Source organism: Elephas maximus, chromosome 20 (assembly GCF_024166365.1).
Source record: "Elephas maximus indicus isolate mEleMax1 chromosome 20, mEleMax1 primary haplotype, whole genome shotgun sequence".
NCBI classification, from domain to species: Eukaryota; Metazoa; Chordata; class Mammalia; order Proboscidea; family Elephantidae; genus Elephas; species Elephas maximus.
Window position 1 is genome coordinate 71,117,689 of NC_064838.1, and position 22,058 is coordinate 71,139,746.

General features: G+C 40.0%; 1 protein-coding gene across 12 annotated transcripts in view; it reads right to left on the reverse strand.

Annotated features, from left to right (window-relative positions):
* MAGI1 (membrane associated guanylate kinase, WW and PDZ domain containing 1) overlaps nt 1–22,058 on the reverse strand; it is a 713,080-nt gene that overhangs the window by 139,992 nt on the left and 551,030 nt on the right. The gene's annotated exons all lie outside the window — the stretch shown is intronic.

The following is a 22,058-nucleotide window of genomic DNA, read 5'->3' on the forward strand; positions in this document are numbered from 1 at the left end:
AATCAGCAGCTTTCAGGACTCCAAACCAAGAAAAAAAAAAACCCAAACCCGTTGCCGTCGAGTCGATTCTGACTCATAGCTACCCTACGGGACAGAGAAGAACTGCCCCATAGAGTTTCCAAGGAGCGCCTGGTAGATTTCAACTGCTGACTTTTTGGTTAGCAGCCATAGCACTTAACCACTGTGCCACCAGGGTTTTAGGACTCTAGTAAACACTAAACACTAAAAGGTAACCCACCTTAAACTCAGAGCCTAAGGGGTTTATAATGTTATCACAGGCCTCAACATTCTTGTGTTCCTCAACACATCAAGCAAGTCCCAATGTAAAAAGCCCTTTGAAGAAAATGACACAAACTGCAGAAACGCATCACTACAGAAAGGCAACTGCCCTGATCTGTGGTTGAACATCTCCCAGGAATGGAAATGCTGCTCTTGTCCATGTAATTAATACGTTTGGGAAAAAGAGCCCACCCCTAAGTTCTCACTAGAGAGAAAATGAATTGCATTTGCTGGAAAATTCTTCCCCTGAATTAATCTGGCCATCTTCCGGACTCCTCTGACCTCTAGAGTATTTAACTCACCCAGCTCAGGTACTCTGGCAAATGGGTTCTGCCATTTATAGAAATGGAGAACACTGGGGGAAATGCTATTGGGAGGAAAAGAAAAAAAAAGAGTTCACTTTTGGGTATGTTAAATTTGAGATGGCTTTAAAAAAAAAAAAAATTTTTTTTTTTTTTTTTTTTATTAGACACCCAGAGCCCTGGTGGCACAGTGGTTAACAGTTCAGCTGCTAATCAAAAGGTCAGCAGTTCGAATCCACCAGGTGCTCCTTGGAAACCCTATAGAGCAGTTCTATTCTATCCTATAGGGTCTCTATAGGGTCACTGTGAGTCAGAATCAACTCGACAGCAACAGGTTTGGTTTTTGGTTTTGGTATTAGACATCTGGTGAAGACTGGGCTACGTGAGTCTGAAGGTCAGAGCAGAGTTTGGGACATAAACTTGAAAGTAATCAGTGACCCACTGGTATTTCAAGGCTGGAGACAAATAATTGAGGTAAGAGTATAGAGAAAGAACCTAGGAGGTCTGATTGAACACTAAACTGCTCCAAATATTAGAAACTGGGAAGAGAAGGAAGATCCTCAAAGAAGACAGGAAGCAGCAGCCCTCCAGGAGCAGAGGAGGGTGTGAGTCCCGGAGCTAAGTAAGAAAAGCTGTTCAGATGGCTCCTTGTAAAACGCAAACAACCTACATCATATTGAGAAATTCCAGTGTGGTGCAAGATCAGAATCTCCTGGAAGCTTGCTGGAAAAGGATCTGTCCTAAATACGTTCTATATGGCATTCCCTCATATTCAGTCTTCATAACAAAACTCCACTAACTTAAGCCATTAGGGAGCCCTGGTGGCACAGTGGGCCCCTGAATCTTGATTTCCTGAGAGGATTCAAGAGAATCGAGAGCTTCAAAAATGCTACATTCGAGAGGGAAAAAAATGGAACCAGGAGATAATATTTTCCTTCAAAATAAATATGCTGAGATTGGCCTTTGAGAGGCAGGGGAAGGGGGTGCATGGGTGGCCAAGTCTCCACCCACAAAACCTTCAGGGTTTATTACCCAGACAAAACCTTTCCATGCTGCAGGCTAGCAGAAGGTTTACTTCTAGTTACCCTCTGAGCAACCCGCCCTGGGTCTGGGCCAACAAGACCAGGCCCCATTCAGCAACACTGGGGAGAAAAGGGTCAGGGGAGGGGACCCCGCCTCCTCTTTTCTTGTTGCAGAATAACGGGCTGCCGGCTGGACACACGCCTGGCAGATGGCATTTCAAAGGGTTTTCAGGAGCCATCTGGGGTGGGTACAATTATTACAAACCACGCTTCTAACAAAGCCAGAAGGGTTACTTCCTGATAGGAGAGGAGTAAAACAAATTCTATCTTGTTTCTCAGGGACAGCATGTTAAAAAAATCACCAGGCTGACAAACTGGGTTTCCTGCAGCCTACAACACTGCCTTCTGCTTGTCTGGCTGGAAATCGGGCCAACAACCTCTTGCAGCTTTAAGCCAATAAACACAGAGCCCCTCCTCCCTGCAAAATAAAGAGACCATCAAACACCAGGAAAAGATAGCAGCTTTCACTTATAGAACGCTTATTTATGTCTCAGACAAGGTGTCACGTGCTTAACCAATACTATTATATTTAATCTTCATACAAAAAAACTTGGAAATAAGGATCATTATTATACTTATTTTATTGATGAGGATGCTAAGACTAAGAGAAGTAAAATAACCTGTCCAGGGTCACATACCAAGTATCTTGGGCAGAGCAATGATTTGAACCCAGACAGTCTGATTTTGGCATCCCGCATTCTAAACTATCTTGTCCAAAAGAACATTACACGACAATGAAAATGCTTCATATATCCATGCTATCCAACATGGTAGCTACTAGCCACATGTGGCTATTGAGCACCGTTCGAAAAGTGGCTAATGTGACTGAAGAATTAAATTTAAAACTTTACTTAATTTTAACTACTTTAAATTTAAATAGTCACAAGTGGCTTTTGGCTACCAGATTGGCTAGTGTAGCTCTAGGCTAGGAGGGTATTTGAATGCCTGTGTTACCCTACATCTCGTAGAGTTTCCCAGAGTACTTCTGGCTCTCAATACAACACCCAGAAACATATTTACATAAAACAGCAAAACATAATTATTCATACAGGAAAATCTTCCTTTTAAAAATTAATATATTTTTGGAAAATGATCTATTTAAACTATATGTTTTGTCATAAAAATTCTGTTTGGTTCTTGTAGGCTGGGGTCTCTTGGATAAAGACTCCTTAGAAATTTGTGGAAGTATGGTTTGTGCGTGTGTGGAGGGGGGGAACACAAGAAAAACCAAGGCCAAACAAAAACCATCTCTCCAAACAAAAAATGAGTGCCTATGAATACAGGAAAGATCAACTACAACATGGCAGATGCATTCTCAAGTCAATTTTTTAACCATGTCAACAACAATCAATTAGATCTACCTTATAGTAGTTTCCAGAAGGAATGCTTGTGATATGAAGTTAAGTGACACAAACAGGTTACGGTAAAATATGTAAAATATCACTGCATTTTATTTAAAAAAATAAAGCTGCCATATATATCCTGCATATTTTATGTGCATATATGTATCCACAGAGTTAAATACGTGGCACAGCACTAAGCCATTAACAGCGGTAATCTCAGAAGTGTGGCCTTGGAAATAGGAAGAGAGAAAATGATTTTTTAAATACCTCTCATGCTCTGAAGAGTACAAAATATTTAAAAAATCCTGAAAGGCCTGATTCTTGGGCATTCTACTCAAATTTTTTCAATATTAACTCAGTCCTCCCCCCAAAATGCAAAAAATCACAAACTCAAACTGAATCACCGAACTAACACATTTAAAGGTTTCTGATCTCATAGAAAGCCAGCATTAACATCAACAGGACTTGCTTTTAGATGTGATGAGGAACATACCACAAACAAAGCTGAGAAGGTGATACTATTTTTCCACCTGATTTTGCTTTTGTAAACCTCAAACTGTTCAAACACTCAGAGTTCTTTTTAAGTGTTAAAGGACCTGCCAGATTTGCACCACAGTAGCAAATACTATCAACCTTTCTGTCACCAGGCCATAACTTAACTAATTAACTCGAGCTCTGTCCCACTAACTGTCTCAGTATGAAATAGTAATGTCCAAAAAGCTCGTCCAGTAATGGCTGAGTGACGACTTGCTTCTTACACACATTCTATGGTTCATAAACTTTTAGTGTGCCTGGCTTGAGTGACCCTTGCTAAAGAAATCACAAAGTGACCTTCCTTATCATCAAACTCTACAAATCACAGACACAGAAAGGAAAATGGACTTGGAGCTCATTTGGTCCCTCTTCTTATTATAGAAATTCTCTTGAAACATCCAGCTGAGGCGGCAAAAAACAAACACAAAAACCTGGTGGTGAAACACTTTTAAGCCGATGCCCACTGTTGTGTGCTCTCAGCGCCACCAGGTTTCGAGACAAGCATCTAAGTTGAGATCTCTCAGCAACTGTCCAAATGATCTCAAAACCCGATTGTTAGTAGGGGAATCATTACAGCACCACGTCTTAAAATTAAATTGTTAAGACCCAATGATATCACCTGCTGTTAAATTAATCTGGAACCCGCATACTGTAATCTAACAATACGACTTCAAAAAATTAGTCACCTCAACTGCCTCCTTGTTAAGGAAAGATTATTATTTTCTGTAATAAAGCAATTGTTTATACTGCTTGAAATTGGTTAGATATACAGAAAAGCCTCACACAGCTCATTCTTCAGTTGATGGAGACGGAGCACAGTAGAATGTGTTGTTTCTCCAAATTCAGTCAGTTACCTACCACTGCCGCAAGTTTTGCCATTGTACAATTTTGCCAGGAGTACTATTTACTCAACATTTTTTTTCAAATCAGCCTGCTTTTAAAAAACAACTGAAACGTTGTTGTTGTTGTTAGGTGCTGTCGAGTCTGTTCAGACTCACAGCAACCCTATGTACAATGGAATGAAACACTGCCCAGTCCTGTGGCGCCATCCTCACAATCATTGTTATGCTCCAGCCCATTGTTTCAGCCACTGTGTCAACCCATCTTGTTGTCAGTCTTCCTCTTTTTCGCTTACCCTCTGTTTTACCCAGCATGATATCCTTCTCCAGTGACTGCTCCCTCCTAATAACATGTCCAAAGTATGTGAGATGTAGTCTCACCATCCTTGCTTCTAAGGAGCATTCTGGCTGTACTTCTTCCAAGACGAATTTCTTCCTTCTTTTGGCAGTCCATGGTATATTCAATATTCTTCATCAACACCACAATTCAAAGGCTTCAATTCTTCTCTGGTCTTCCTTATTCACTGTCCAGGTTTCACATACATATGAGGTGATTGAAAACACCATGGCTTGGGTCAGAAGCACCTTAGACTTCAAGGTGACATCTTTGCTTTTCAGCACTTTAAAGAGGTCTTTTGCAGAAGATTTGCCCAATGCAATGTATCTTTTGATTTCTGGACTGCTGCTTCCATGGGTGTTGATGGTGGATCCAAGAAAAATGAAGCCCTTGACAACTTCAAACTTTTCTCCGTTTATCATGTTTACTGGTCCAGTTGTGAGGATTTTGTTTTCTTTATGTTGAGGTGTAATTCATACTGAAGGCTGTGGTCTTTGATTTTCATCAGTAAGTGCTTCAAGTCCCCTTCACTTTCAGCAAGCAAGGTTGTGTCATCTGCATAACGCAGGTTGTTAATGAGTCTTCCTCCAATCCTGATGCCCCGTTCTTCTTCATACAGTCCAGGTTCTCAGATTATTTGTTCAGCATACAGATTGAATAAGTATGGTGAAAGGATACGACCCTGACGCACACCTTTCCTGACTTTAAACCACACGGCATCCCCTTGTTCTATTCTAACAACTGCCTCTTGATCTATATGTTCAGGTTCCTCATGAGCACAACAAAGTGTTCTGGAGTTCCAGTCTTCAAAATGTCATCCATAAATTGTTATGATCTATACAGTCAAATGTTTTTGCATAGTCAATAAAACACAGGTAAACATCTTTGTGATATTCTCTCTTTCAGCAAGGATCCATCTGACATCAGCAACGATATCCCCAGTTCCATGTACTTTTCTGAATCTGACTTGAATTTCTGGCAGTTTCCTGCCGATATACTACTGCAGCTGCTTTGAATGATCTTTAACAAAATTGTACTTCCGTACGGTATTAATGATATTGTTCAATAATTTCCACATTTAGTTGGATCACCTTTCTTGGGAATAGGCATAAATATGGATCCCTTCCAGTAGGCTGGCCAGGTAGCTATCTTCCAAATTTCTCGGCATAGATGAATGAGCACTTCCAGCGCTGCATACATTTGTTGAAACATCTCAGTTGGTATTCGGCCAATTCCTGGAGCCTTGTTTTTTGCCATTGCCTTCAATGCAGCTCAGATTTCTTCCTTCGGTACCATCAGTTCCCGATCATATGCTACCTACTGAAATGGCTGAACGTCAACCAATTCCTTTTGGTATGGTGACTCTGTGTATTCCTTCCATCATCTTCTAATGCTTCCTGCATCACTGTATATTTTCCCAGTAGAATCCTTCAGTATTACAGGTCGAGGCTTAAATTTTTTCTTGAGTTCTTTCAACTTGAGGAATGCAGAGTGTGTTCTTCCCTTTTGGATTTCCATCTTCAGGTCTTTGCAGGTGTCATTATAATACTTTGTCTTCTAGAACTACTTTTTGGAATCTTTTATTCAGCTCTTTTACTTCAATATTTCTTCCTTTTGCTTTAGCTATTTGACGTTCAAGAGCAAGTTTCAGAATCTCTTCTGACATCCATTTCGGTCTTTTCTTTCTTTCCTGTTTTTTTTAATGACCTCTTGCTTTCTTCACGTATGATGTCCTTGATGTCATTCTACAACTAGTCTAGTCTTCAGTCATTAGTGTTCAAGGCATCAAATCTATTCTTGAGATGGTCTCTAAATTCAGGTAGGGTATGCTCATGGTCATACTTTGGCTGTCACGGACTTGGTCTAATTTTCTTCAGTTTCAACTTGAACTTGCATATGAATAACTGATGGTCTGGTCCACAGTCCTTGGTCTTGTTCTGACTGATGATATTGAGCTTTTCCATAGTCTCTTTCCACAAATGTAGTCGATTTGATTCCTGTGTATCCCATCTAGTGAAGTCTACGTGTACAGACACAGTTTGTGTTGGTGAAAAAAAGATATTTGCAGTGAAGAAGCCATTGGTCTTGCAAACTTCTATCATATGATCTCTGGAATCGTTTCTACCATCAAGGCCGTATTTCCCAACTACCAATCCTTCTTCCCAACTTTTGCATTCCAATCACCAGTAATTATCAATGCATCCTGATTGTGGTGGTGGTTAAACAACTCTATGTATTTGTCAAAACCCATAGAGCTGTATACCACATAGAATGAATTTTCCTGCTTATAAACTTTTCTAGGATGAAGCATTTAGCATTACCTCAAATGGAGAATCAGTTTCATCTGTCATAAATAGAACCCATAACTTTAAAGATAAATGCAACAAAAATAAAACAAAACAATTTCAATTTATACAGAGTCTAAGGCTCAGAGCTTAAGGTTTGCATCCTCTTATTACAAAGAGAAAGTAACAAGCATTAGAAAGGCGTTAGAGACCTATTAGCACCAACTTGAGACTTCCTCCTTAATGTAATTATAATGATTGCTCACATTTGGATCGGAAGCCTAAGCAGCATCTAAAGCTCTGCCTGAATACATCTCATATCTGCCTCAAATCATCTTGAGATCTAGTTCATCTACAAGCACTAGGCCTATCACAACCGGGAAACCTCAGCACAAGTGTTAGGAGCCTGAGTGTCGAAGTCTCCAAAACCTAATCTCAAAGTCCAGCTCTATCACCTTATTCTCTGAAGAATTTAGGTTGTTAAACATCTCTGGGTCTCAGTTTGGCTACCTGTACAATGGAAATAACTAAAAATATCTACATCACAGGGTTCTGTATGAACACTGAACAAGACAATACTTATGAAACACTTTTCACAGAGTCTAGTATGTAATAAGCATCCAAAACAAATAAGTAGTTGATATCGAGCTGAATCTGATTTGGCTAGCTTGAAACTGGGATGTGAATTTCAACAACACGGTTGAAGATATGCTTAAGGAGAATAATCTCAATCTAGACACGTGACACAGTATTTCATATTCATGCAAAATATCATTGAAGCCAAACATGCATCCTTCACTGGATTCCGGCCTTCGATTAAGGCAACTTCCTTTGCCAAGAGTTTACCTGCCTATTTCCTGCGTCAATTCTCTCAGTGCTAGGAGTTTACCTGCCTATTTGCTATTTCAACCCTCTCAGTTTAAAAATAAACATGGAAGGAATGTCTGTCCTACAGCTAAGCAACCTTCCTGTTCTTAACCAGAGGAGAAAGTTCAGACACTTTGCCTCCGATTCTTGAATGCACTTGTCCTGTACTCACCAACCCAGAAATGCAAACCTCACTGCATGAGCCACTGTGATCGTTTTTCTCCCGAGCCAGACCAGTCACCGAGAAGGATGTCAGTCTCCTTATTCTCAAAACTGAGATACAGAAATAATATACCTGCAAATGCTGACCATAGCCTAATGTGTTTTGTAGACTTGAGAAATGCCTGACTTTCACGATGCCTTAACCCCAGCAGCAGGCACCCAAATGTGAGGTCATTAAAATGTATATGTTTATCTTCCTGTTGTGTTTTTTGAAATTAAAAAGCACTCACTTTTTTTTTTTATTGTGGTAAAATATATACATCACAAAACATTTGCTATGTTAACCACTTTTTAAAAAATTTATTGTGCTTTAGGTGAAAGTCTACACCACCAATTAGTTTCTCTTTCAAAAATTTATACACAAATTGTTTTGTGAAATTGGTTGCAATCTCCACAGTGCATCAGCATGCTCCCCCTTTCCCTTTCCACTCCAGTTTTCCTGTCCCTTCCTGTGATCTATCTTTGTTTTTGGGCAGGTGTTGCCTACTTGGTCTCGTATACATGATTGAACTAAGAAGCATGTTCCTCACGTGTGTTTGCTTCATAGGCCTGTCTAATCTTTGGCTAAAAGGTGGACTTGGGAATGGCTTCCGTTCTGAGTTAACAGGGTGTCCAGGGACCATAGTCCCACTGACCGTTTCTATGTGCACAATTCAGTGACATTAATTACACTCACCACGTTCTGCGACCATCTCTGCTATCCATTTCCAAACCTTTTCCATCACCCTAAACAGAAACTCGGCGCTCATTCAGCAACAACTTCCCATCCCGACCCTGCCCCCACACCTGGTAATCACTAACGAGTTTTTTTGTTTCTATGTACATGTATATTCTACATATTTCACGTAAGTGGAATCAGACAATATTTGCCCTTTTGTGACTGACTTATTTCACTCAGCATAATGTTTTCAAGGTTCATCCACATTGTAGCACATGTCAAAATTTCATTTTTCTTTATGGATGAATAATATTTCTTTGTAAGTATATCACATTTTATTTATCCATTCATCTTTTGACGGACGCTTCAGTTGTTTCCACCTTTTAGCCATTGAGAATAATGGCACAATGAACATCGGTGTACAAGTATTTGAGTTTCTGCTTTCATTTCTTTTGGGTAGTGGAATTTTGGGTTATATGGTAATTCTATGTTTAATATTTTGAGGAACCACCAAACTATTTCCCACAGCAGCTGCACCATTTTACAATCCCATCAGTAATGGATGAGGGTTCCAATTTCTCCACATTTTCACCAACACGTGCTATTTTCCATTTTTTGGGGGGGGGGAATAGCCATCCTAGTATGAGTGAAAAGGACACACTGAAGTTTTCGCATAACTAGATAACATTAGCTATCCACAAAGACCTGAGAAGAGAAGATGAAAAGTCCTTTTTTTGGTAAGAGAATATGAATATGTTTAAAACTAGTCCACCTGGCTTCTCGCTTGTGTCCTTACGAACCTATATACCTTGGGAAAGAGGACTTAGGCGGATTTTCTATGACCTTGATATACATCAGAAACAAACAGAAAACATTAAATGGAAGAGAAAGAAGGGCTAGAAACAGAAGAAGCACAAGGCTAAGGTCGTAAGATATGATTTTGCAAGTATGTCCTGATAAGGAACAGAAGGGAAAAACAAAAAAACAACCAAACTCGTTGCTGTGGAGTCAATTCCAATTCATAGCGGCCCTGCAGGACAGAGCAGAACTTCACAGATCACAGCATCCAGACACCTGGCTAAGGCTGAAGGTCTTTGGAACTGCCACTCTGGCCAGTGCTTTCTATTGCATGCGTTCATCCCTCCTGCTTCTAGCGGTTATTCTAAAGTGCCTACTATGTACGTGCCAGACACTGTGTAGGATGATGGGGATGAGCAAGACAGAAATAGGCCCTGCCCTCAGAAAGCTTAGAGTTTTGTGGGGAAGATAAAAACAAGTAATCATAATAATGGACAATAAGTGATAAGGAGGATAAACCAGAGAACACTGTGGGTGCGCCTATCAAAGGGACCTAACTATGAGAAAATCCAGTGGTATGTGAGAGAACCAGACAGTGCAGTTGAGTAGATTCTAACTCATGGTGACCCCATGTATTGAGAAGTACAACTGCCCTCCATGGGGTTTTTAAGGCTGTGGTCTTTTGGAAGCAGATTGCCAGGCCTTTCTTCTGAGGCACACTGGGTGGGACTGAACAGCCAACTTTTCAGTTAGTAGCTGAGGGCTTTACCATTTGCACCACCCAGCACTCCCTAAGTGAGAGAAGAGGGTATTAAAGAAGCAGAAGAAATTCCAACGTGAGGAGAGGTGAGTTGGAGAAGGTGGTCACGGTGCTGTGGAAAGGGGTGAAAGAAATTCTGTGGCTCCGACCACTTGGTGGGGCGGTTAGAAAAAGAGAGAGCAGATGGGGAGTGGTGAAACGCATGATACTGGTGGCCCCAGATGTGACAGCTCTGTGAACTCGGAATGGTCCCAGGAACGAATATGCCTTAAACTATCAATGTCACACACAAAAGACACACATGCACGTCCGTAAACACACACACACCAGATGTGTTGTGCCTCCGCCAGAACAAAGCTGAGAAGGTAAGGTCCTTGTCTTCAAAGAGCCTGGAATCTGAGTGGGCCTGTGTCCAATCTAATTTGATACCTCATTATAAATAGGAAAGCCAGTAAATGGACTTGACTGACATCATCCCTATAGAACATTACAAAATAACCAGGACTAAAGAAAGGCAGCCTCATCCTAGCAGGGACAGAGCCAGTCTTGAAGTTGCTGATGAGTTATTCAATGCCACATGCATGGTGAGGCACAAATTACCATTCATTCTCTCATTCTCTCCACAAAGAAGCCCTCAGAGGGAAGAAGGTCACAGAGGGCATCACAAATCCATGTTCTAGAGGAGCAGACTTTTGACTAATTGGGCATTGCCTCTTTCTGAACCTCCCAACCATGATAACAAAGGTCAGAAACAGGACCCTTATCTTCCTATCCTGAATCCTAACAGAATACTCAGTAATTAATTATAACATGAATGGAATATTGCTGAGCTGCTGAACAGCAGATGTGTGAAGGTGATTATTTCACAGCAGCTAAAACTCGTGTGCTTGGGATCAGAAGACCCTCTCATGTCCCATCTTGTATATAAGAACATTGTGTCATGGAGGCACAAGGATCTCATTAATAGATCACACCTAAGCACTTGAAATAAATAAGGACTTGACATTTATTCCATTTTACTCAAGCTTTGGAGGAGTAGCCTAAATATCAAATGTGGGAAGCATTCCATCTGATATTCATGATCCCATTTCTAGCTCTTCTCTCTATGGCTGCAACTTGGGAGAGAGAGAAAGGAGGAGAAGATTTGAGTGCCAGGTCAAAGAATAAACACAGTTCAACAGAAACTGTCCAAATTACCAACACGTCCTTTTTCTGGAGGTCAGCTAACCTTAGTTATTAGAAGTATGAACACTTTATTTTTCACAGAGATTGACACTTGGGCAAGAAAAAAATGTAAACCCTGCAGACTTCCAAGAGAATAATATTATGATACAAAAAGAGGGTATATTCCCCTATGGAAGCCTTTGGCAATGGGATGGCTACCAACACTAAACAAAGGCAACAGCTCAAAAAGAAGGGGCTGGTGTAAGAAGAATTAGGTTCTAGTTCCAGCTCTGCCACTAAAGTAATTATACAAATGACCCTGGACAATTCCTTTTTATGCACTCAGAGTCCTTATCTGTAAAACTCCAAGGATAACGGCTGCCCTAACTGTATCACAGAATCATTCTGACACACAAGTCAATTCACACAAAGTCCCTGCAAATCTAAAGCATTTAAAAATGTTCGTAAAAAAATATCCGTATTTAGGCCAACATTTATACATTACATGTACTGTTTCATTTAATCCTCGCAACAACCCTACAGACTAGGTTTTATTGTTACCATCACTTAACAGACAAGAACATGTGCACAGAGAGATTGCGTGCAACTTGCCAAAAACTGCACAGCTGGCAAGTGGCAGAGCCAGGATTTGAACCCAGGTTTTTATTGCCACAGAGCAGAGAAAGTTGCTGTCCACAAAAGAGGCACTGGAGTAAGGGTGACGGGTCAAACCAGTTGGTGGGGGAGTTCCTAGGCAGTGCAAACGGTTTATGTGCTCGACTGCCAACCAATAGGTGGGAGGTTCAAGCCCACCCAGAGGCATCTTAGGAGAAAGATCTGGTGATCCACTTCCAAAAAAGCTGCCATTGAAAACCCTATGGCTACTCTGATATACCTGGGGTTGCCACAAATCAGAGTTGACTTGACAGCAACTGGTTTGGTTACTTAAGGTTGAGTAAAACTTAATTGCCCTCATCAAAGAAAGGGAATGGGGCTGGAACTGATGGAATTGGGGGAGGATAAAGAATGCTGATAAAACCTTCTCCCCACCACTTCCCTGATGCAAAACACAAGCTCTTAGGAGCTATACTTTACCGCCTCTTAACCAGAAAAATGAGGCCAGAATCCACTCGGATGGAAAGTCAAGTAATAACTTGAACCTGAATATTAACCATTGTTTCTCATTTTCTTGGGGGGAGGGAACTTTGGCACACATAACTCATGGAAACCCTGAATTCATTAGAAACAGGAAAGTGAAAATTCTCAAGTTGTCATGGTCGATTTCAAAGAACATTAAAAGCATTCAGGAAAGAAAGTATAAGAATCTTCAACACTAGATATACGCTTATCACAAATCAACTTTTAGGGCACAACCAAGATGGCGGAGTAGACAGACGCATCTGTCCAGCCCTCTTTACAACAAAGACCGCAAAAAAAAGTGAAAAGAGTATCTTTGTGACTTAGACAATAAACTGACGGGCAGGGGGAGGAAGAGACCATTCAGAAGCCGAGAGGAGTTGCTGGACCTGAATTGTGGGGAGCCCTCAGGCACCATTCCTGGAGCGGCGGTGGCGACACCGACGGGCTGGTTCTAGTGTTCGGCCACAGTTTCCTCAGAGAGAAGCAGCCAGCCACGCAGCCCACTCACACCTCCGAACCTGAGCAGCCCCACACTCTCCGCAAAAGCTAAGTACTTGCATATATTTTTCCACGCCCCCCCCAACCCAGGTTCAGCAGCTGACTCCCCAGGCCTGAGATAGACCCTGGTGAGCACCTGGAGCCATCCTCCCGGCCTTGGGGAAGGAAAAAAATTCCAACTGGGGGGAAAACATAATTTGCTGCCTCCATTAACTGGGGGAGCTCAGGACAGAAGCTGCTCCTGTCCAGGAATAAACTGTCCATGGACCTTGAGCACATTTCCCTTCTGCATGGACCTGTGTGGGCCTATTTTGGGAGAATAGGCCCTTGTTGGCAAACTCCAAATATTTCAGTGGTGCGGTGGAGTAGTGGGTGTTTGACATTTGACATTGCTTTGCCTATTAAACAAGGTCCTCACCTACCACAACAGGGACCTAAGGACTGGTGGTTCCACGTGGGTCGCCCAGCCACCCACAACAGGAGCCCAGGGATAACTGGTACCTCCCAGTCCTTACAACAAAATCTTTGGGTGCCCATGGTCCCTCTGCAGAGCCCAGCCACAAGCAAGCTCTAGGGAACAGAGACGCGTTTTACTTAGAAACACTTGGGGGTCGGTTCTCAGCCCCCTGCCTTGTTCAGAGCATGACCCCCTGCTGAAATCTGATACCAGTATATACGCCAACCAACCCTGCCCCTGTAAGACTGTAGGGCAGAGCCTGTACCACACACTTGATGATCAGCTACCTGGAAACCTGAGCTGAATTCATACAAGAAAACTGAATAGATTTCTAGACTGATATACCTCATAACAGCTCTAGCCAGCTGGGGGCAGGACACCAGAGCTCCAAAGGTGAACATATAATCAAGCTAGCTCACTCAAGCAACCCATAGGGGTATACCAAAACAAAACAAAGCAAGCAGCTATGAGACAGAAATCAAGCATAAACTAATACAATAACTTATAGGTGGCTCGGAGACAACAGTCAATACCAAGTCACATAAAGAAACAGGCCATGATCACCTCAAAAGGCTCTCAAAACAAAGAATCCAGGGATCTTATAGGTGAAAGTGCATTTCTAGAATTACCAGAGGCAGAATACAAAAGTTTAATACAAAGAACCCTTCAAGACATCAGGAAGGAAATGAGGCAATACGCAGAACAAGCCAAGGAACACACAGATAAAGCAACTGAAGAAATCAGAAAGATTATTCAGGAACATAATGAAAAGTTTAATAAGCTGGAAAAATCCATAGTCAGAGAGCAATCAGAAATTCAGAAGATTAACAATAAAATTACAGAATTAGATAACTCAGTAGAAAGTCAGAGGAGCAGAACTGAGCAAGTAGAAGCTAGAATTTCTGAACTCGAAGATAAATCACTTTGCACTAATATATTGAAGAAAAATCAGATAAAAGAATTAAAAACAATGAAGAAACCTTAAGAATCATGTGGGACTCTATCAAGAGAAATAAGCTACAAGTGATTGGAGTACCAGAACAGGGAGGGATAACAGAAAACAGAGAAAATCGTTGAAGATTTGTTGGCAGAAAACTTCCCTGATATTGTGAAAGATGAGAAGATATCTATCCAAGATGCTCATCGAACTCCACATAAGGTAGATCTTAAAAGAAAGTCATGAAGACATATTATAATCAAGCTTGCCAAAACCAAAGATAAGGAGGCAATTATAAGAGCAGCGAGTGATAAAAGAAAAGTCACCTACAATGGAGATCCAATAAGAATAAGCTCAGACTACTCGGCAGAAAAAATGCAGGTAAGAAGGCAATGGGATGACATATTTAAAAAATTGAAGGAAAAAAATTGCCTGCCAAGAATCATATATCCATCAAAACTGTCTCTGAAATACGAAAGTGAAATTAAGACATTTCCAGATAAACACAAGTTGAGGGAATTCGCAAAAACCAAACCAAAACTACAAGAGATACTAAAAGAAGTTCTTTGGTTAGAAAATCAATAATATCAGGTATCGGCCCAAGCCTAGAACAATGGGCAGAGCAACCAGAAGTCAACCCAGAAAGGGACATCAAAAAAAAAAAAAGCCCAACACAGGGTAACAGAGATGTTATTATATAAGTGAAGACAACATTAAAATAATAAAGAGGGACTAAGAAATGTAATCATTCACCTTCAATATGGAGAGGAAGATATGGCGCTACAAAGAAATAACAGGTAGTTATACATTTTTTTTTTTTTTTGTATACATTTAGAAAAATAAGGGCAAATAACAAGATAACCACAAAGGAGACAACTATCCTGCTCATCAAAATAAAATACAAGGGCAAAACACAGACTCAGCAGAAAGAAAATCAACAACAAGCATGAGGAAAGGACAATATATAAAGAAAATCTACTCAGCACATAAAATCAAGTGGGAAAAAGAAGTAGTCAACACACACAAAAAAAGACATCAAAATCATAGCACTAAATTCATACCTATCCATAATTACCCTGAATGTAAATGGACTAAATGCACCAATAAAGAGACAGAAAGTGGCAGAATGGATTAAAAAACAAGATCCGTCTATATGCTGCCTACAAGAGACTCACCTTAGACTTAGAGACACAGACAAACTAAAACTCAAAGGATGAAAAAAAGTGTATCAAGCAAACAACAATCAAAAAAGAGCAGAAGTGGCAATATTAATTTCTGACAAAATAGACTTTAAAGTTAAATCCATCAGAAAGGATAAGGAAGGACACTATACAATGATTAAAGGGACAATACACCAAGAAGATATAACCATATTAAATATATATGCACCCAATGACAGGGCTGCAGGATACATAAAACAAACTCTATCAGCATTGAAAAGTGAGATAGACAGCTCCACAATAATAGTAGCAAACTTCAACACACCACTTTCGGTGAAGAACAGGACATCCAGAAAGAAGCTCAATAAGGACATGGAAGATCTAAATGCCACAATCAACCACCTTGACCTCGTAGACATATACAGAACACTACACCCAACTATACTTTCTTTTCTAGTGCACGTGGAACATTCTCTAGAATAGACCACATATTAGGTCATAAAGCAAGCCTTAGCAGAATCCAAAACACTGAAATATTACAAAGCATCTTCTCTGACCATAAGGCCATAAAAGTGGAAATCAATAACAGGAAAAGCAGGGAAAAGAAATCAAACACTTGGAAACTGAACAATACCCTGTTCAAAAAAGACTGGATTATAGAAGACGTTAAGGATGGAATAAAGAAATTCATAGAATCCAATCAGAATGAAAACACTTCCTATCAGAACCTTTGGGACACAGCAAAAGTGGTGCTCAGAGGCCAATTTACATCAATAAATGCACACATCCAAAAAGAAGGGCCAAAATCAAAGAACTATCCCTACAACTTGAACGAATAGAAAGAGAGCAATGAAAGAAACCCACAGGCACCAGAAGAAAACAAATAATAAAAATTAGAGCTGAACTAAATGAAAGAGAAAACAGAAAAACAGTTCAAAGAATTAACAAGACCAAAAGCTAGTTTTTTGAAAAACTCAACGAAATTGATAAACCATTGGCCAAACTGACAAAAGAAAAACAGGAGAGGAAGCAAATAACCCAAATAAGAAATGAGATGGGCACTATTACAACAGACCCAACTGAAATTAAAAGAATCTTATCAAAATACTATGAAAAACTATACTCAAACAAATTTGAAAACCTAGAAGAAATGGATGAATTCCTAGAAAAACACTACCTACCTAAACTAACACAAACAGGTAGAACAACTAAATAGACCCATAACAAAAGAAGAGATTGAAAACGTAATCAAAAAACTCCCAACAAAAGAAAGCCCTGGTCTGGAAGGCTTCACTGCAGAGTTCTACCAAACTTTCAGAGAAGAGTTAACACCACTATGACTAAAGGTATTTCAGAGCATAGAAAAGGATGGAATACTACCAAATTCATTCTATGAAGCCACCATATCCCTGATACCAAAACCAGGTAAACACACCACAAAAATGTAGATGCAAAAATCCTCAACAAAATTCTAGCCAATAGAATTCAACAACATATCAAAACAATAGTTCACCATGACCAAGTGGGATTTATACCAGGTATGCACGGATGGTTCAACATTAGAAAAACAATTAATGTAATCCACCACATAAATAAAACAAAAGACAAGAATCACATGTTTTTTATCAAGTGATGCAGAAAAGGCATTTGACAAAGTTCAACATCCATTCATGATAAAAACTTTGGGCAAAATAGGAATAGAAGGGAAATTTCTCAACATAATAAAGAGCATTTATACAAAGCCAATAGCCAACATCACTCTAAAAGGAGAGAGCCTGAAAACATTCCCGTTGAGATCAGGAACCAGACAAGAATGCCCTTTATCACCACTCTTATTCAACACTGTGCTGGAAGTCCTAGTCAGAGCAACTACGCTACATGAAGAAATAAAGGGCATCCAGATTGGCAAGGAAGAAGTAAAAGTATTTCTATTTGCAGATGACATGATCCTATACACAGAAAACCCTAAGGAATCCTCCAGAAAACTACTGAAACTAATAGCAGAGTTCAGCAGAGTATCAGGATACAAGAGAAACATACAAAAATCAGTTGGATTCCTCTATACCAACAAAAAGAACATCGAAGAGGAAATCACCAAATCAATGCCATTTACAGGTGCCCCCAAGAAGATAAAATACTTAGGAATAAATCTTACCAGAGATGTAAAAGACTTATACAAAGAAAACTACAGTACACTTCTGCAAAAAACCAAAAGAGACTTACATAAGTGGAAGAACATACCTTGCTCATGGATAGGAAGATTTAACGTTAAAAAAATGTCTATTCTACCAAAAGCGATCTATACATTTAATCGAATTCCAATACAAATCCCAACGACATTCTTGAATGAGATGGAGAAACAAATCACTAATTTCATATGGAAGGGAAAGAGGCCCCAGATAAATAAGGCATTACTGAAAAAGAAAAACAAAGCGGGAGGCCTTACTTTACCTGATTTTAGAACCTATTATACCACCACAGTAGTCAAAACAGCCTGGTACTGGTACAACAACAGATACATGGACCAATGAAACAGAATTGAGAATCCAGACATAAATCCATCCACATATGAGCAGTTGATATTTGACAAAGGCCCCAAACCAGTTAAATGGGGAAAAGACAGTCTTTTTAACAAATGGTGCTGGCATAACTGAATATCCATCTGCAAAAAAATGAAACAAGACCCATACCTCACTCCATGCACAAAAACTAACTCCAAATGGATCAAAGACCTAAATATAAAATCTAAAACAATAAAGATCATAGAAGAAAAAATAGGGACAACGTTAGGAGCCTGAATACATGGCATAAACCGTATAAAAAACATTACAAAGAACATAGAAGAAAAACTAAATAACTGGGAGCACCTAAAAATCAAACATCTATGCTCATCCAAAGACTTCACCAAAAGAGTAAAAAGACTAACCTACAGACTGGGAGAAAAGTTTTTAGCCATTTCTGATCAGCACCTGATCTCTAAAATCTACATGATACTGCAAAAACTCAATTGCAAAAAGACAAATAACCCAATTAAAAATGGGCAAAAGATATGAACAGACAGTTCACTAAAGAAGACATTCAGCTAGCTAACAGATATATGAGGAAATGTTCACGATCATTAGCCATTAGACAAATGCAGATCAAAACTACAATGAGATTTCATCTCACTCCAACAAGGCTGGCATTAATCCAAAAACCACAAAAGATTAAATGTTGGAGAGGCTGTGGAGAGATTGGAACACTTCTACACTGCTGTTGGGAATGTCAAATGGTACAACCACTTTGGAAATCGATTTGGCACTTCCTTAAAAAGCTGGTAATAGAACTACCATAGGATCCAGCAATCCCACTCCTTGGAATATATCCTAGAGAAATAAGAGCCTTTACACGAACAGATATATGCACATCCATGTTTACTGAAGCACTGTTTACAATAGCAAAAAGATGGAAGCAACCAAGGTGCCCATCTATTTATTTATCCATGAACAGATAAATAAATTATGGTATATTCACACAATGGAATACTACACATCGATAAAGAACAGTGAGGAATCTGTGAAACATTTCATAACATGGAGGAATCTGGAAGGCATTATGCTGAGTGAAATTAGTCAGTTGCAAAAGGACAAATATTGTATAAGATCACTATTATAAGAACTTGAGAAATAGTTTAAACTGAGAATAAAACATTCTTTTGTGGTTAGAAGAGGGGGAGGGAGGAAGGGTGGGAGAGGAGCATTCGCTAATTAGATAGTAGATAAGAACTACTTTAGGTGAAGGGAAAGACAGCACTCAATACAGGGGAGGTCAGTGCAATTGGACTAAACCAGAAGCAAAGAAGTTTCCTGAATAAACTGAATGCTTCGAAGGCCAGTGTAGCAGGGGCTGGGGTCTGGAAACCATGGTTTCAGGGGACATCTAAGTCAACTGGCATAATAAAATCTATTAAGAAAACATTCTGTATCCCACTTTGAAGAGTGGTATCTGGGGTCTTAAACGCTAGCAAACAGCCATCTAAGGTGCATCAGTTGGTCTTAACTCACCGGGATCAAAGGAGAATGAAGAACACCAAGGACACAAGGCGTTTACCAGCTCAAGAGACAGAAGGGGCCACATGAACCAGAGACTACATCATCCTGAGACCAGAAGAACTAGATGGTGCCCAGCTACAACCGATGACTGCTCTGACAGGGAACACAACAGAGAACCCCTGAGGGAGCAGGAGAGCAGTGAGATGCAGACCCCAAATTCTCAGAAGACCAGACTTAATGGTCTGACTGAGACTGGAAGTACCCCGGTGGTCATGGCCCCAGACCTTCTGTTGGCCCAGGACAGGAACCATTCCCGAAGCCAACTCTTCAGACATGGATTGGACTGGACAGTGGGTTGGAGAGGGATGCTGGTGAGGAGTGAGCTTCTTGGATCAGGTGGACACTTGAGACTATGTTGGCATCTCCTGCCTGGAGGGCAGATGAGGGGGGGGCAGTTAGAAGCTGGCGAAAAGGACATGAAAACAGAGAGTGCAGGGAGAGAGCGGGCTGTCCCATTAGGGTGAGAGTAATTGGGAGTGTGTAGCAAGGTGTATATGGGTTTTTGTGTGAGAGACTGACTTGATTTGTAAACTTGCACTTAAAGCACAATAAAAATTATATAAAAAAAAAAACCTTCATTAAAAAAAAAAGCTAACACCTATCCCTAAGAAAATGACTATTTACAATAATACAATGTCGGATTTTGAAGACCTTGGTTCACTAATTCCATGTTACCGTATTATTCTTCACACGATCAATTCCTTCTAATTAAATGAACATAATACTTATTTGGTGAACAAATACTGAATCCACATGGATATAAGAAAAAAGGTGTGTCTGTTGATTAAATAATGGTTTTCAACTGACCTGAAGTCTGATGCTCCTTCAAGTCTTCACAACTGTACTGCCAAATATGCATCAACACGTGAATTTTATTTCAGCGCCCACCAAGTATACACGCTGCCATGTCCCCAGGTGGCACAGATGGTTAATCACTCAACTACTAGACAAAAGTTTGGAGGTTTCAACCCACCCAGAGGCACCTTGGAAGACAGGCCTGGAAATCTGCTTGTGGAAGGTCACAGCCTTTAAAGCATAAAACACAACAGTGGGAACAGTAAAATTTCTACCCAAACATCAGCACGGTGCTGACTGATTACCATGTGAACAGCATAAAAACGAAAAATTTCTTCCCATTTTTTAAAATGTGTTTTTTCCCCCACTTTTTCATACCAGTATGCACCCTGGAGAGGCTTTAGGTTTGGCACCAAATACTTCAGCATTCAAAAAGTGTCTTACGTGCAAAAGACAGAGGAAAGGGCACTTGAACGTCTCTTAAGGGTGGGGTTCCAGGCAACTGAATTTACTCTGGGGGCCCTGCTGCTGTTCATGAGCCACATAGGTTTTTCCCCCCACCAATGATGACATCAGCAGCTTCCCAGGAAACTGAATTACAGCCTTGACTTTTTCTCCCCTGGGACAGTCCATAACCTTATGTAATGCTCACCAATTATCTCTGTAACTACAAGTACAATTCAAAAAAGTATGGACTTGGAGCAACTGTAAAATGAACCAGACCCAGCTGATTAACTGTTATTGCCCTCGTTTAGACAAGTTCATTTCTCGACGAGCAATTATATCCTCACATTATTTACTGCTTCTCCTGCCCCAGCTACACCCCATCTTATTTTACAGACTACATTTTCTAAATAGACGAGCCACATTACTTATTATTTTCAATCTGACTGTTACACCAAATTACGTAGCTTTTAGAGGTAAAATGGAAAAAAAAAACAAAAAACTACCAGTGCTTCTAGACATCTGTTTGGAAAATGTAGACCGTGAGCAAGAGAAGGTTGTACTGACGTGATACACCAAAATTCTGATCTTTACCCACGCTGACGTTTTAAAAAAAGTATTTCATTAGAATAGTATATACAGTATTAAAGGTATTATTAGAAAATTCGTGACTAGTATGGTTTTTTTTTTTTAATTTTATTGTGGTAAAGTATATAACAAAACATTCGCCATCTTAACTATTTTTAAGTGTATAATGCGGTGACGTTAATTACACTCACATTTTGCAACAACACCGTCTATTTCTTAATCTTTTTAATAACTCTGAACAGAAACTGTACCCCTTAAGCTTTAAGTTCCCACTCTCCCCTTCCCTCAGCCCATGGTAACTTTCCATCTACTTTGGTCTCTCTGCATTCGCCCATTCTAGATTATTTCATGTAAGTGGGATCATATACTATCTGCCCTTCTAAAAAAAAAAAAAAAAAATTTTTTAACACCGGCCTTATTTCACTCAGCAAAATGTTTTAGGGTTTATTCATGTCGTAGCATGTATTCTTTTTACGGC